The sequence below is a fragment of the Cydia amplana genome, chromosome Z, assembly GCF_948474715.1.
Source record: "Cydia amplana chromosome Z, ilCydAmpl1.1, whole genome shotgun sequence".
NCBI lineage: Eukaryota > Metazoa > Arthropoda > Insecta > Lepidoptera > Tortricidae > Cydia > Cydia amplana.
The window spans coordinates 28,634,506-28,649,244 of record NC_086096.1 but is presented as its reverse complement, the minus strand read 5'-3'; the positions used below and the strand labels follow the sequence as shown (position 1 = coordinate 28,649,244).

General features: G+C 36.1%; 2 protein-coding genes and 1 long non-coding RNA gene across 8 annotated transcripts in view; 2 read left to right on the top strand and 1 right to left on the bottom strand.

The window, feature by feature from the left end:
• The window catches only part of LOC134661417 (uncharacterized), a 141,384-nt gene that overhangs the window by 40,749 nt on the left and 85,896 nt on the right, over positions 1-14,739 (bottom strand). The window lies entirely within an intron of this gene.
• Positions 1-14,739, top strand: part of LOC134661440 (uncharacterized) — a 130,202-nt gene that overhangs the window by 34,887 nt on the left and 80,576 nt on the right. The gene's annotated exons all lie outside the window — the stretch shown is intronic.
• LOC134661429 (CD82 antigen-like) overlaps positions 132-14,739 on the top strand; it is a 71,265-nt gene continuing 56,657 nt past the window's right edge. For 4 of the 6 annotated variants that reach the window (XM_063517522.1, XM_063517520.1, XM_063517521.1 and 1 more), the window contains exon 1: positions 134-609. The gene's annotated coding sequence lies outside the window, so the exon portion shown is untranslated. Of the gene's footprint in view, positions 610-14,739 lie in introns of all 6 variants that reach the window. The other 2 variants (XM_063517518.1, XM_063517517.1) reach the window with 1 other exon arrangement.

Genomic DNA, 14,739 nt, shown 5'->3' with positions numbered 1-14,739 from the left:
CAATCCAGTAAACTTGATTGTTTACTGTCGTAGTCGTGTTCAGAACGAAATAAAATGAATGCATATAAGAATTATATCTGTTGTAATAATGTAGTTGCAACGTGGGAGGGCGATAGGAAGGCGGCAGTATCGAGCGTGGGCGCGCCGCCTTAGCGCTACTGAAGCCCTACAGTTCAGTCCGCCGGGAGGCAAGACGCGCACGCCCGTCGCCGACCGCTGTTCACCGCTGCCGCTCGCGCTCGTCGCTCCGCTAGCTTGCGCCCCCGCGGCGCCCTGCACCCCACCGCACCTCCCAACCCCTGACAGCTAGGCGGAGGGCGACTCGCCGGCAGCGACTCGCAGTCGCTTGCCACATTGCCTCGCGGAAAACTGCATACAGATAACACTCTATTCATTCACGCGAATGGCAACGCACGTGCACTGATGCACGTGACCGCGATCGTTACGCTGAACTTTTGAAAAACGCTCTTGTTATTTCGGTTTTTCGTCATAGACATTGGACAGTTAAACGATTTGATTCAAAGTGTGACTTTACTAACATGTTTTGTGGCACAAAATTCATGTTTGACGAATAAATTGGGCGGTGCCACGTCTACGTCATGCTACAGGGTAAAGTATTTTTAATAATATTTGTAGAGTTTGGTGTTAAGAGAAAATACTTAAGTATTGCCGGAAATGCATATTTATCATCGGTTATTTAATATCTTTATGAAATCATGTGGTTATAATATCATTTCATATAAATTTGGTGTTTATTTACACGCAATAATAATTAATGAATAGCGAAGTGCAAAAACAGGTATGTACATACATATTTATCTATTTACATCGGCAGTAATAATCATAACATTAAGTGTTTTGATTGCAGCTTATAAGTGTTTAACTAAGTACCATTTAGTAGGTACCTATCTATGTTTGTGCTAGCGCTCTGTGTAGGTTATATAAAGTTCGACATGTGAGGGCGTGGATAAGAGCTGCGAATTTCATTCGTTAAATACGCCATTGAATTGAAATAGGTGTACTTTTGATACTTACGGGGCCCACTGATTATCAGTCCTCCGGACGGTATCGGCCTGTCAGTTATAGTTCGTTTTTTTTTGCATTAGAAAGAACTTGAAAGAAGGTAAGCGATCTTGACATGTCTTTTAATTGAAAAACGCTTTTAAAAAATCAGTATCTATTATACTTATGAAAGCAGAAGAATATAAATGATCGTATTAGATTCATAATTGTTACATATTTGCCGTAACTTATTTTTAAAATGTGTTTTTCAATTAAAAGACACATCAAGATTGTTTACCTTATTTCTAATGCTAAAAAAAAACGAAGTATAGAACAAAAAGTTGACAATTCCCATTCCGAACAACTGACAGGCCGATACCGTCCGGCGGACTGGTAATGAGTGGTCCCTTTTATGCAAAAAGTGACACTATAAAAACACCATATGACATTAAGTAATAGTAATTTACAACAATCATTGACTGTAATAAAAGAAACACATTTAGAATTTTGTTGATTTAGTTCTTTAATCTTTATTATAAAAATGCTATGCTTTTTACTGAAAATGGTAATTTTAATAAAGATAAGGTTGAGGTTGAAACTCGATTAAAACGCGGGTATAGAAATTATAAGCGTTGCACTTATTAAGTTTTAGTTTCATACCTAACCGTTGTCACCAACTTCGTTATAATTAACTTTAACGTATCTACGGTGCATAAAATACAGATTAGATAAATTCAATTGACTATAATTTAAAATATTTAAGTGGAGGTTAAATACATCCGTTGGTATACAGTTAAAAATTTTCTTTAAGCTTTCCTTATGATTATAATAGTAATTTTTTCTACTCCAGCACTTAAATGTGTCAATTAAATGACTGACAGTGATATCTAAAGCAATGTCATTTGAATGCTTTGTCTATAGGCTCATAAGATGACTGCTAGCAGTCATCTTATGAGTATAATACAACTGCTTTATTTTTTTTAAAGATACAAGTTCCGATCATCTTGATTGAAAGAGGTATGTTTTCATTTACAATAACTTTTTTTTTTTTAAATAATAACTCAATTTTTTTTAAATAATAACTCTTTTTTTTTAATAATAACTTTTTTTTTTTTTTTTTTTTGCTGCAGCTGTCATAGAAAAAGTAATGTATGCAACAGCTCATAATTGGTTCTTAAAATTCTCGGGTCTTTTTTTACAAAACTCGACTACGTCTCGTTTTGTAACTTCGACCCTTGAATTTTAAGAACCCTTATTATATCACTGTTGCATAAACTACTATCTTGGTTCACCTTTTAAGTTACATTCAAGGTTTTTTATCTTGTCCTACTATGAGAGGAATACTTAAGTACAAGTATAGATAAGTACTTGACATTAAAGTATTATGCTAATTATTAAAATTTACTAGGTATTTAGAAATGTTACATATGAAATAGAAAATTACATATAAACCGTAAATTCTTTTACTAGATATAAATATAAAAAAATTACACTAACATGTGACAATCAATATCTCATTCAAATGGGTTGAAATTATTTAATTACAATTGTACGAGTATGTCAGCAGTTATAATAAAATAAATTATTATTTAGCGAATAAAATCACCAAAACGTTTTGTAATGAAGGTAGCATACTTAGATACTGTTGTAATATGTGTACTTATTTGGCTATGAATGAGTACCTAGTTGCCGTTTTGTCTTGATCTAGATCATCGATAAGAAAATAGTTTCTGCTATTATTTGAAAGCGTATGAAACGAATTCATTAAATATTTATGATAGGGCCAACAATGGAAAACAAACGGCCCTGGCGAGGCTGTTTTGTGCTTGTTGGAAACTTAACTTCGCCCAGGGGGTTGACTGAGAATTACGATCGAAGTAAAGGGACATTCGGCAATGTTGAAGAAATAAAATAGACATTTACATTTGGGTTAGCTCTAAGCACGACGATATTCTCTGTGAGACTAATGAGACAATCGATAGTTGCGAATCCAGCCGGTTAACTAAGGGCTGGTTGCCCTAAACTATCTGTGATCGTAACTGCATTCTAATAACTCTCAAGGATAAGCTGGCAGCATACTAATATTTCAAGTCACATTATTGAGATTGAAATGATTATATTCAAATGCACAATTCGTAAAAAAGGCAGCGAGAATGACATAACTATGGCCCATAAGGGTAGTCCAGGGAAACGCCAGGACATAATTTGTTCTCAAGAAATTTCCACATATCCTATACCAGCTCTCAGTGTAGTACCTAAAAGGTAGACAAATACGGAAATTGATTTTCACCACTAAATAAGTACTTACATTTTCTGTAAATAAATTTTAATGCATAGTTAGTCGCCATAGTTAGATGCATAGTAGGTATGCGTGGATGCCGATTTTGAACTAATAGGTAAGTACATACGTCTTCTTACTAACTTAACGTAAATAACTTTGCTTTTATGCTATTTTTATATTTGCACCGTTATTTGTTGACAAGGTATTTTTTAGTAAAAAAATATTTTAACATATATAAGTACGTACTTACCGCACATATTAATTTTCTTATCCATGCCGTGCTCTTTCACTGATTTAATATTTTCTTAATGTTAACGGTTCTCTTTGCGTTTCAACTGCAATATTAAATCTATCTGTATAGATATAGATAGTAAGTACGAGTATTGAAATTGAAACTACATAAATCAATAGTGTTATCCGTTCTGAGAATTGGTCGGGAAGCGCTCTTACAGCGGGGTCAAGTGCAAGCGGTGCGCTGCAACCTTGCCATTATCCTTTGAGGTATCTAAGCGTATCGCGGATTGCATTATGAAAATATTGCAGTATAGTTCATTTTTGAAGTGAAAACTTCTTTAGCGGCGCTGGGCACTTTTTGAGGTGGGAAAAAAAATGATAAACTCGAGACAGCGTGAGGCGATCACGTGACCGTAAGGGGCGTAAGGCGATCACGTGACCGTAAGCCCCGTAAGGTGGGCACTCATAATTTAAATGGCATTTAAATCAATAAAGAAAAACTCAATGTTATTTGACATTTATGTTGCGGACTCCTTTTCAAGACTCTTTACCTATGTTCAAATAATTTGAGGTTGTCATGGCAGTATGTAAATAGAGTATATTATATTAAATAAATATGTCAATGAAAAAGTGTGATCTTATTTGAGAATGATAATAATATATAATAAATAAATAGAATACCTCCGCTAAACGTATGTATCGTGTTACCGGGCGTCGGTAACATAGTGAGGTGAGTTTTCACTTCTATCGGCACTCCCGGAGTGCAACCGTTTTTGTTTGTTTTATTTCACCGTAGTCCCTCGCCAGAGCCGGCCTTGGAAAGAAAAACGCTCTAACTAATTATGAGCCTGGGGATAGTAGGATAGAAGTTTATAAAGGTTGTTGCAGACCTTGTACCTACATATTATGTATGCACTGAGAAATATAAATAGATTTTAAAGTTAGCATATGATTGTCGCCCTTCTATCATTGTAGTATGGTGTACCTGAGAGTGACGTAGGACACGAAAAAAGATAAAACCGCAACCATCACATCCCTATTGATCATCGCTGGTGACGTATTTCAAGTTTAGAGTGTAAGTGGGAACACTGAGAACGACTATTTCTAGGAATCGTTCAAACGGCTTTGACATTTAATTGTGCCTTCTAGAGGTGTAGGCAGGTTGTTATATACATGTGCGGTCACTCTTGGCCTCTTGGCGCTAGGAGATGCTCCACTCAATAATTCTTTGAGTTTCATGCAGTTTCTATACTTACATGGTAAAGATGGCAACATAACAATATGTAATGTTACGTGGGTTCGGTACAGATAAGTTTAAATCAACATAAAAGAGGCTTGACCTGAAAACAGTAATGAGGCAAGCCTATTGATTATGCCTACATACTTTGCTTAGCATAGGTATTTGGTCGATTCCTGGAGGTTTCTCGACCTAGTATAAAGATGTATCTAATGCAGATTCTTTATCTTAGTAATTTCAAATAATATTTTTGCTTGAATCGTTTATAAAATGCTCTACTGCAAACTGGTTCGTTCCATATATTTGGCTTACATATTTATTAAAAAAAAACTTTGTTGCTATAGACGTCCATGAAGACATTACTCGTTCATGTGACCTGTTAAATATATGTTACGACTATTGACAGGTAATGGCAACATCGTAAAACCAGCCAGTAATTTTGACTCTGCTGACTAAAGTCAACCATTTCCGTTAGAAAAAAACGCGGTAAAAATGTAGGTAATGGTGAGGTAAGTAATGGTCCCTTAGAAAATTTGAAATGCGCCTTTTTCTACTGACAAAGTTTTTGACCGGCAAAAGAGTTGAAATCACGCTCATAGAGTCGCACACAGACAAGACATCCTCTAGACTGAGCATAGTAGCGCTACCCCCTCTGCCACAAATATACGGTAGTTTTACTCCATCTTCGTGTCTGTGTGACGTCCGTGTCTTTGAACGGACCAATCACGGCACGGGACTCGCTCACCTCGTCCCCCGCACCCCAGTATTTTTGGCAGCATCGGTTTCATGAAATAATTGCTCTAAACTCCGTCTAGAGGATTCCTAGTCTATGGAGTCGCACCACGCTAAGTTTTCATGGCAAGTGCTATTTTATACACATGTGACATATTATCGAGCTTTGCAAGTCGAGCACCGCGTTTAGGCTACGAAGCTTGCTGAGTGAAGTAGTTAGAAGTTTAATTAGAACTAGAAGTCATACATAGTCATCCTCGGTTTCAATTTCTGTCTGCTTATTTTATGTTATGTGACGTTTCAAACGGAACAAAGAGCTTGTGGACCTTTGAATAACATATATAAATACAATGCGAGTATAGTTCGGAATAACTTCTGAATCTTATAAAAGTTATAACTGTTATAAGGTAGTACTTGCTTAATGCTATGATCCCAATCTAACATTTCACATAATAGAACTAGAGCAGCTCGAAATGATTACTCAACAAATTGTGTCTACACGTACATATGTGCGTAGGTACATATTTAGTGAAAGATAGATAAAGTTGGCGCGAGGGCGTGAGTCTGCTTCCGGGTGTTATTTATTCATGCATCCATGCTTCCTCTCGCACGAGCTGGGGGTGCTGGAGGATTCCGATGCCAATACTACTTATAGTATAAATACCTAACTGTTCTACAAATAAAACAAAATACTTATTTGTTTAAGGAATAATCATTTATTTACAAACAAGATATATACAGTTTACTAAAAGAAATTAAAAACTAGCTTAAATCTAAAATAGGCCCTTGAGGCATTGTACCAAGGATGCTGGCGACATTTCCTCGCTGTATCGCAATGCTGATACGTTGTGCGAGGTAGCCGCCAGCTCTTCGGTCACCAGTTACGTCAATCAGACGCTTCGCGATTTCTCCGAACAACTTATGCGCGCTGGGACCCCATGGACCTAGAGTTTCAACTCCAAATGGTACAAAATGGTACAAAATTAATCCAATCTAGAAGTTTTTCTCAGGCAGGTTATTGATAAACGACAGTGACGGATAAAATCAATGTTTGTACCGCCTGAATTGTGTTCGACTGTGACCAATAGGACGACTATTGAGAGAATAAGTCGATACTTTAAATGGCAAGGCCGCGTTCTAAGAACCGTTGAGAGTGAAGAACACTTCAACACATACTTGTAGCATATGTAGTTCAAATACTAGGCTGCAGTGTTAATGGCTGGTCGACGATTCGTCTAGTGGTTGTATTGTAAGTATGTCGTTTTGAAGCTTAACAGCCTGTTACAATCGATTTTTGAAGTGAAAACTTCTTTAGCGGCGCTGTGCACTTTTTGAGGTGGGGAAAAAATGTTAAACTCGAGACAGCGTAAGGCGTAAGGCGTAACCCTCTCTTTCTACCGCGCGGCGAAAAAGTATGCGTGAGCCTGCTGTTTCGTTTTTATTCACCAAAGAACTTTAGTCATAACGTATCATAATCAGGTAAATTATTTAAAACTGGACTTTTATATTAAGCAATAAAGCCCAATGTTCTAATCTTGTACGGGCTGGAAATACGAGGATCTCACAGTTACATTCTAACTTTATATCACTCCAATATAATTCAATAAAGCTATACATCTTGATGAAATCGCTAATAAAAGTGAACTCTAGTATATACTGGTCATTGATATAGTATAAAGAACTGGATACCCAATCAGCCGCCAAAAATGGCCCCACAAAAGTGATGTCAAAACAGATCATGCATTACTTTTTCGTTTAGTCTTGTTTGAAACGCTCAAATGTGAAGTTGTTAACAATTACGAAATGTGCCGTTAAAATATGTAAAAATAACAATGATAAAGCAAGGAAAAAGGATGGAATGTATTTCTTTCGGTTAGTTCTTTGGATAGCATTACATAATTTATGTAATCTGGTGGTAATTTTATGGTTTTGAATAAATGAATTTGTTAGTACCAAAGAAGGGATGTCAAGGAACAAAATTCTAATGAGTCGATGTGAGGTCAATATTTATTTTTATTTTTATATGGAATTCATAAGAAATAATATTATGTTTAAATTGAAGATTTCCAAGAAAACCTATGCGACGTGCAAAGTGGACTGCTATTTAATTATAGCAAGAGATAGGGGTGATGCAGTTTTAAACAAGGCAAAACGGCACTTGTGTGTTCGGCCCATTTCCCTGTTTCCAACATATACACCACCAATAAGGGCTTATATCGACTAACTGTAAATGCTAAACCTGTCGGAACACAGTGACAACCACAGGATTTTTTTTATAAAGTATAGGTAGACTTTATAAAAAAAATCCAATCAGTATCTAAATTTCCTCGTGCACCCGTGCTATGAGTAAATGTAGATCTTAAATACACAGTTATTTAATAAGTAGAATTTATTTCAAGGAAATTAGTATTTTAAAGACGTATACTTACGAATTAAAAATTTAATTTGTTTGAATTTGAACCACGAATTAATTTTATTTGAGCTCCCGATTAAATTAAATTTGTTTTATTTATTACTTCAATTGGTTTTCCTGTACAGTAATACATATTAAAGTGTACCAAAGTGACTCCATTCGTTCATTATTCTCGTTTGACGTTGTTTGACGTAAATACGTTACGTTTAGTGCCATCGGACTAAATTTTTTAACAGTGTTGGTACTTATGTTTGCAAATTTGACACTTAATGCTTACGACATTAAGCTCTTTTCTGTACGAAACATTTATCTTGACTCAAAATTTACGTAAGCGTTTTTATCATCAATGCAAATGGTGCGAAACGTCATTGGGATCCACATTTCTTGACGTTTTTGTTCTGCTTTGTGTGTCTATTTCTTTTATATTAAGTCAGTGATACTGGTGAATAAAACTCAAAATATCATGACCAAATATATTTAGAGGCGAGGTCTGCAAGGTAACTTTACAATTTCTATTCGAATTTTAAACAATTAACAATTTAAGCTCACTAGCCAGCAATTTCAGAACTGAAGTTTTTCCATAGAAAGGAGGATGAGTCAATTATACATAGTGCTGCAGACATTTTGGACTAGTCAATGAGTTTTCACTTCTGTCGGCACTCCCGGAGTGCAACCCGTTGTTTTTTATTGATAACTAATGTTGCTGATAACATTTATTTAAGTATTAGGTACGATGAAGTAAACGTTTAATAATATAAAACTCAAATCACTTAACCAATGATCTTATAGGCAATCAGACACCTTCACAACGTAAATATGATTGGTAGGCACATATGTCCATGGCTCTACGTGTAGAAGTTGCTGCCAATAAATACATACCTATTTCCATGCGCAGTGTTAGAGTACAAGTAGCCTCGCTTGCAAGAGGGTTTATCCGCTCAAATATGCAATAGCGATAGCTAGCACAAATCCAGCTAGGTTATCAAATGTATATATCGCATAATTTATATTAATCAATAAACCAAGAAGTCTAAGTCCTATAAGATTATTTTCATAAATAGGAACAACCCACCTAGTAATCCATCATTGTGTAGGTAGGTACCCACTGTAAGATACCTACATTCAACAATACCTTACAATCCTTACATATTTTCAAGAGTTTATATTTAATAGTATAAAAAGACATTAATTGCATAAAAAGCTACATTACGAATTAATACAAATTATCTTTAAATAAATAATGAACATTATTTTTGAGAGTTCTCTTATCTTATACCTTTAAACGAGCAATTCTTGTATATTTATTTATATATATATATTGGCGATCTCGGAAACGGCTCTAACGATTTCGATGAAACTTGCTATATGGGGGCTTTGGGGGGCGAAAAATCGATCTAGCTACTTAGGTCATTCACCCAGTATACAAATTTTAAAGTACATATAATATAATGAAATAAAGTATTCAAGCTTTATTATTTTGCCTATTATTTTGTATGTTTGAAGAGCTTACGTGACACGCAAGTTTATTACTTAGAAACCACCAATGAATCCCTTTGCTTTCCAACCATTTACGAAAATGAAAGGCCAAGATAAGACGTTTTCGCTGTCGCATCGTACTTTCTGATACGATACAGAAGTGAAAACTTTTAACAACTATGTAAGTAGTTATTGTAAGTATACTTATTAGTCTTATTACGAATAGTTTAAGTGTGCTTTTCTGATAATAACTGGGAATAGTTGTATTCCTACCTGTTCGTGACAGAGGTGTATTTATTAATGAAGTTACAGACCTGCTAGCATGAGTTGAGTTCTCGCGCGACTCCATTCGTCTAGTGCGTCTTCAAGTATCGACTCGCGAAGGTGACAGAGCGGAAGAGTGATAGAGAGACAGAAAGCGATTCGATGGCGAAGCGCAAGCGATCGTCACCTTGGCTAGGCCGCCAGTACAGGCCGCGTAGCCAACATGCCAATCGCTTCCGCTTCGTAACGATGGAAACGCAACTGTCACTGTTGCACTAATATAGAAGAGTGATAGAAAGACACAAAGCGTTTCGTTGTCGAAGCGATAGCGATTGTCACTTTGGCTAGGCCAGTGGTTCCTAACCTTTTCAGTCCGGTTACCCCTATGACTAACTAGGGAACCTGATTTTACCCCTCCTCCCAATGTGGTAATAAAAAATAAAACGTGTACGTTTGTTGTATTGTTAAATTAGGTTAGCTTATTACCCCCGTAAAATACCAGTTTTACCCCCACGGGGGTAATTACCCCCAGGTTAGGAACCACTGGGCTAGGCCGACAGTTATGACGACCACACGAAGTTTTCTTTTCTGTGGACATAACAGCTTGTAGGCATGCAGGTAATGATTTTATCATAAATAAAAGGAGTTTCATTAACCTTTATAGCCCTGTAGTTTTATTTTAATGTAAAATTCGCCTCGAACTGTGAAGGTAAAGGATTTTTAAAACTTACAACTTGCTTATATATTTAGTTGAGCAAGAGCACTATAGCTCACTAGAGATGCCTGTATTAAATTTCTAGGCTTTATTATTATCATAAAATGTCTTTACTCCATGCATACACTTCATTATGTTTGAGAAGTGATATTTAAGTATTATGTAGATTATGTACGTAGTATGGCGTAGGGCTCTCATACACCCTTGTTTAATAATCGAATTGTTGTTATTTTTATTAATTTCTTAAATTTGTAATCCAATAGTTGCCACAATAGTAAAATAACAATTGGAGTGAACTTTATGATTTTCATGTTCCAAATAGCTCTACGAGTACGTACAATACCTAGTAAGTTAAGTATGTCGTGCAAGTTACCCAAAACCGGCCTGTCTTCTCGTAGTCTTTCAGTTGTTTTTATTGATAGGTTTTCTAGGGTTCATTTGGCACTGTCAAAAGTTCACACCACATTAAGTCCTGACTGGTGGTTTTGGCCTCCTGCCATGGCTCTACGATCTATTCAGATATTATTTTTCATCGCAACTTTCAAAAATGCACATTTGGCTTCAGTGAATACTTGGATGCTGCATTGTATTATAATAACACTTCTGAACTAGTTCCTATAGAGAGACAGACTTAATGTGAACTAGTTAAATGGAAGTATAGCCGCTCATGTCTGAAATACCTATTTAAATTTTTATTTTTACGGCTACTAATACGAGCTATTAATCTTAACTGTAATTTACAAGTGCTGAGAATAGTCGTAGTTCAATTACACACGTGGATATGGTGCAATGAATGACAACTAGCTAGCGAATATGAAATTGTAACTGTTCCTAGGCAAATTAAAAATAACGTGATTCCGTTGGTATAAGTAAGTTAAATTTAATAATTACCTAAGTTTTTAATAAATCTCAGTATCAGCTTCCATTAGCCCAAATCTATGCGTAATTTTTTTAATTAATTTAAATGTGCAAATTGTAATCTTAGTATTATTAAGATACCTTTAGTTTTCCTTTTTGACATACGACAACATGGGAATTAATTTAACAGGATGACAAATTCGAATCCGCAATTACAATTAGTCAACACAATTTCCCTCCCTGAAAAATTCAGGAAAATCGCGATAAATAGTATATGTATTATCTGTCCGTCATGTCACATGACTCATGTGGAACCTTTTTTTTTGACGGAGTGGGAATGCGTTTATGCACGGTGTGTGGGACTCGCCGCTCCTTTCCCCTCTCCTGGCAAGAGAGGGGGAGAATTTGGCCCTCTAGGTATACTAAACAAGATACTGAAAAGTTAAAGACACGAATAACCGTTTTAAAGCAAACAAGAAGTTGGAATAAAAATGAATACATACAAATTCCATTTACAGTAAAGTCCGACAAGTTAAAGCGTTCGTGCCAAATTGACCTAAGCGTGACGGAGCGAGCGCTTGCCGTTAGTCACTTCCACACAACTTAGCCTCTTTTTTACAATTTGACCTACTTAGAAATATCCATAAACTGATTTCGTAACATAAAAAACAGGCCAAGTGCGAGTCGGACTCGCGTTCCAAGGGTTCCGTACAGTAAGTCCGACTCACGCTTGACTGCACAATTCTCATAGGTTTTCCTGTCATCTATAGGTAAAGGAGGTTTAGTGTTTTTTCAAAATTGGGTCTACAATTTTAGTAGTTTCAGAGATAAGGGGGGGGGGGGGGGGAATGGTCGGACAGACAGACAGACAGACGACTTTTGACGTACGGAACCCTAAAAATGATTTCATTAGTAAGCCAACCTTGTTTACATTTACATTTTTTTAAATATGGTTGTCTGTAAAGTTTATTTACGGACGATAATTTTGCGTGATAACGTCATGAGAAAAATTTGACGAAAAATTACATACTTTTATACGTTATCATGGAGATCTGTCCACACCGTTACCATGGAGATCTGTCTACGACGTGACACTTTTTTGTGCATGCTACCGGTGTTCATCGATGTATAAGACGTTATCACTAGGGTTTGCACGACGGATCCGAAATGTATGGGAAGATCCGCGGATCCGGATTCAGATCCGGATAATTTCATACATTTCGGATCCGGATTGCAAACCCTAGTTATCACGTCAAAAGTGGACTAATTAGGTTAATATTTTTTAGTATTAGTTGCTCCCTAACCTAACGACTGCGACTCCTTGACTTTCGACTGTTCTAATCTGGTGATATTTTATTTTTAACGGATCTGGCACAATTACTTAATAGCGTTCCGCTTATGACAGGACGCTGACCAACCAGTGAAGCATAATTAGGTATAAGTAATGTGCAGTGCATGCATGCATTGTGGCGAATTACTGAAACGGAGTGAGTGGGATGTGGTCTGGCGAGGTGCCACGCCGCCGCCGCCGCCGCCGCCGCCGTCCGCTGTCGCAGCTCGGTAATGCATTGCCATTAAGCTATATTGTAACTGTAATGTATTACAGTCTGTTTGTAACAAACACATTCACTGCTATTTTTATCTAGTGACCGAGCTTCGCTAACAACGTCAACAAAATAAGAAAAAATATTATATCGTTTCATACCAAAGGTCTAAGAAAAAACGAATCGCGGTCAGCAGCTGACCGTCAGCTTCATTAATAATTATAAATAACCATAGCCACAAATCGCATCAATAATAAACAATCTGAAATAAAAAATAAAAGAAGACGAAAAATATAAGGCACGATACCTAATACTTAATAAATATTCTTTGCTGCGGTCAAATTATTGCAGGAATGTAGCAATTACGGCAAAATATGAATGTTAATGGGCCTGATATTAACACGGAAATGGGCGAGGGAGTGCCACCGCTGGCGAGGATTTCGGCCTGTGCTGATAATATGTATTATATCCAGGTCCGGTATCTTATCACGAAGCCAGTCTTAAGATTCAACCCGACAGTAGAGACTAGAGAATAAAACAGTAGATCTGTGAGCTGTAGACCTTGCCATTTAAAAAAACCGGAGACTGGAGCGACAAGAAAATCCATACAGTTATCGAACATTTTCACACAATTTCACGAAATCGGGTAATGCGACCTGTTGAGAGTAAAACAGCCATAAGAAAGCATTTTTGCCAAAGCCGAAACGGAGACGCTTCGAGCTCGAACTCTAAATTAAGAGGAATTAAATAAATTATATTAATACCTGGTAACATATTTTTTGAATGGCTATTTAATAGGCAGGTATTTAGTTTGTGTTGGTTTCAATCTCGTAAACAAACAACAAATAGCCAGAAGCGGCCAATAACTGCAATTATAAATAACGCTGTTGTTTTGGGGCAGGACGTGTTATTTAATTAATGTAGTATATTTGATTATTATTTAGCGGGAGAAAGTGGTCATCGGCAATTACACTAGTGACAGAAACAGAAAATAAAATTAAACCAATAGTAGGTATAAACCGAGCGGTTTTCAATCCATTCAAAAGCGAACGACCGGTAACTGGCATATTCAATAAACTCGGTCGCTGTTGCAATCTCTATAAATTGCTATTCTATACTATAGTATTATATGTAGTACTACACGTATGTGATGGAAAACGATCATAACTAGATCTTCTGAATCAGGTTAAGGTTAAATGCCTGTGTTGGTACATACGTAACGTGGACAGTAAGATTCTACAAGAGCCATATTAATAAATAGGTTTACGATAATTAGGCCGCAATTAGATTATATTTATCATAGAAATATGAACCTAGGATATACATATAAGAGCCATCTAAATATGAAGAACCTATAATTGTATAACAAATTTAACAAGTTTGGCGTATATCGTCAGGTGACAAGCAAAAGTCACTAAGTAATTACTATAAAATATTTAAACAAAAATCAACCTTCTTTTCGTACTAATATGGTTCACTATGGCTATGAACTTGTGGTGGTACTTTAGTGACTTTTGCTTGCCACCTGACGATATGATCCTAATTTTATTGTATTAGGTTTGCTTTCAAATAGGATATATCCCTTATATATGAATATCTCTATGATACTACGATTATTATTGCATGTTAGTTTAAGCTACTAATAGTTTTAACTGTTTAGTGTATAAGATCTTCTTTCTTAAATGTATATGTGTGGTGCTGTATGTAGATGGTTTTTGCAATAAACGTTTTTCTATTCTATTCTATTCTATAGTCTAATTGCGGCCTTAGGCAGTAACGAAACATAGCTAGTTTCGTATATACTATATACATACCATATATGTGGTCTTTACTTACTTACTATACAGTACTTTCTCAAAAATGATGCGAAAAGGTGGCATTTTGTATAAAAATTTACAATTAAACTCCCAAGGTCGACCGTTTAAAATTAGTTAATACTCCGGCCAGCAAATGTCTTTCTTCTGCGCTTCGACAATAATGTAC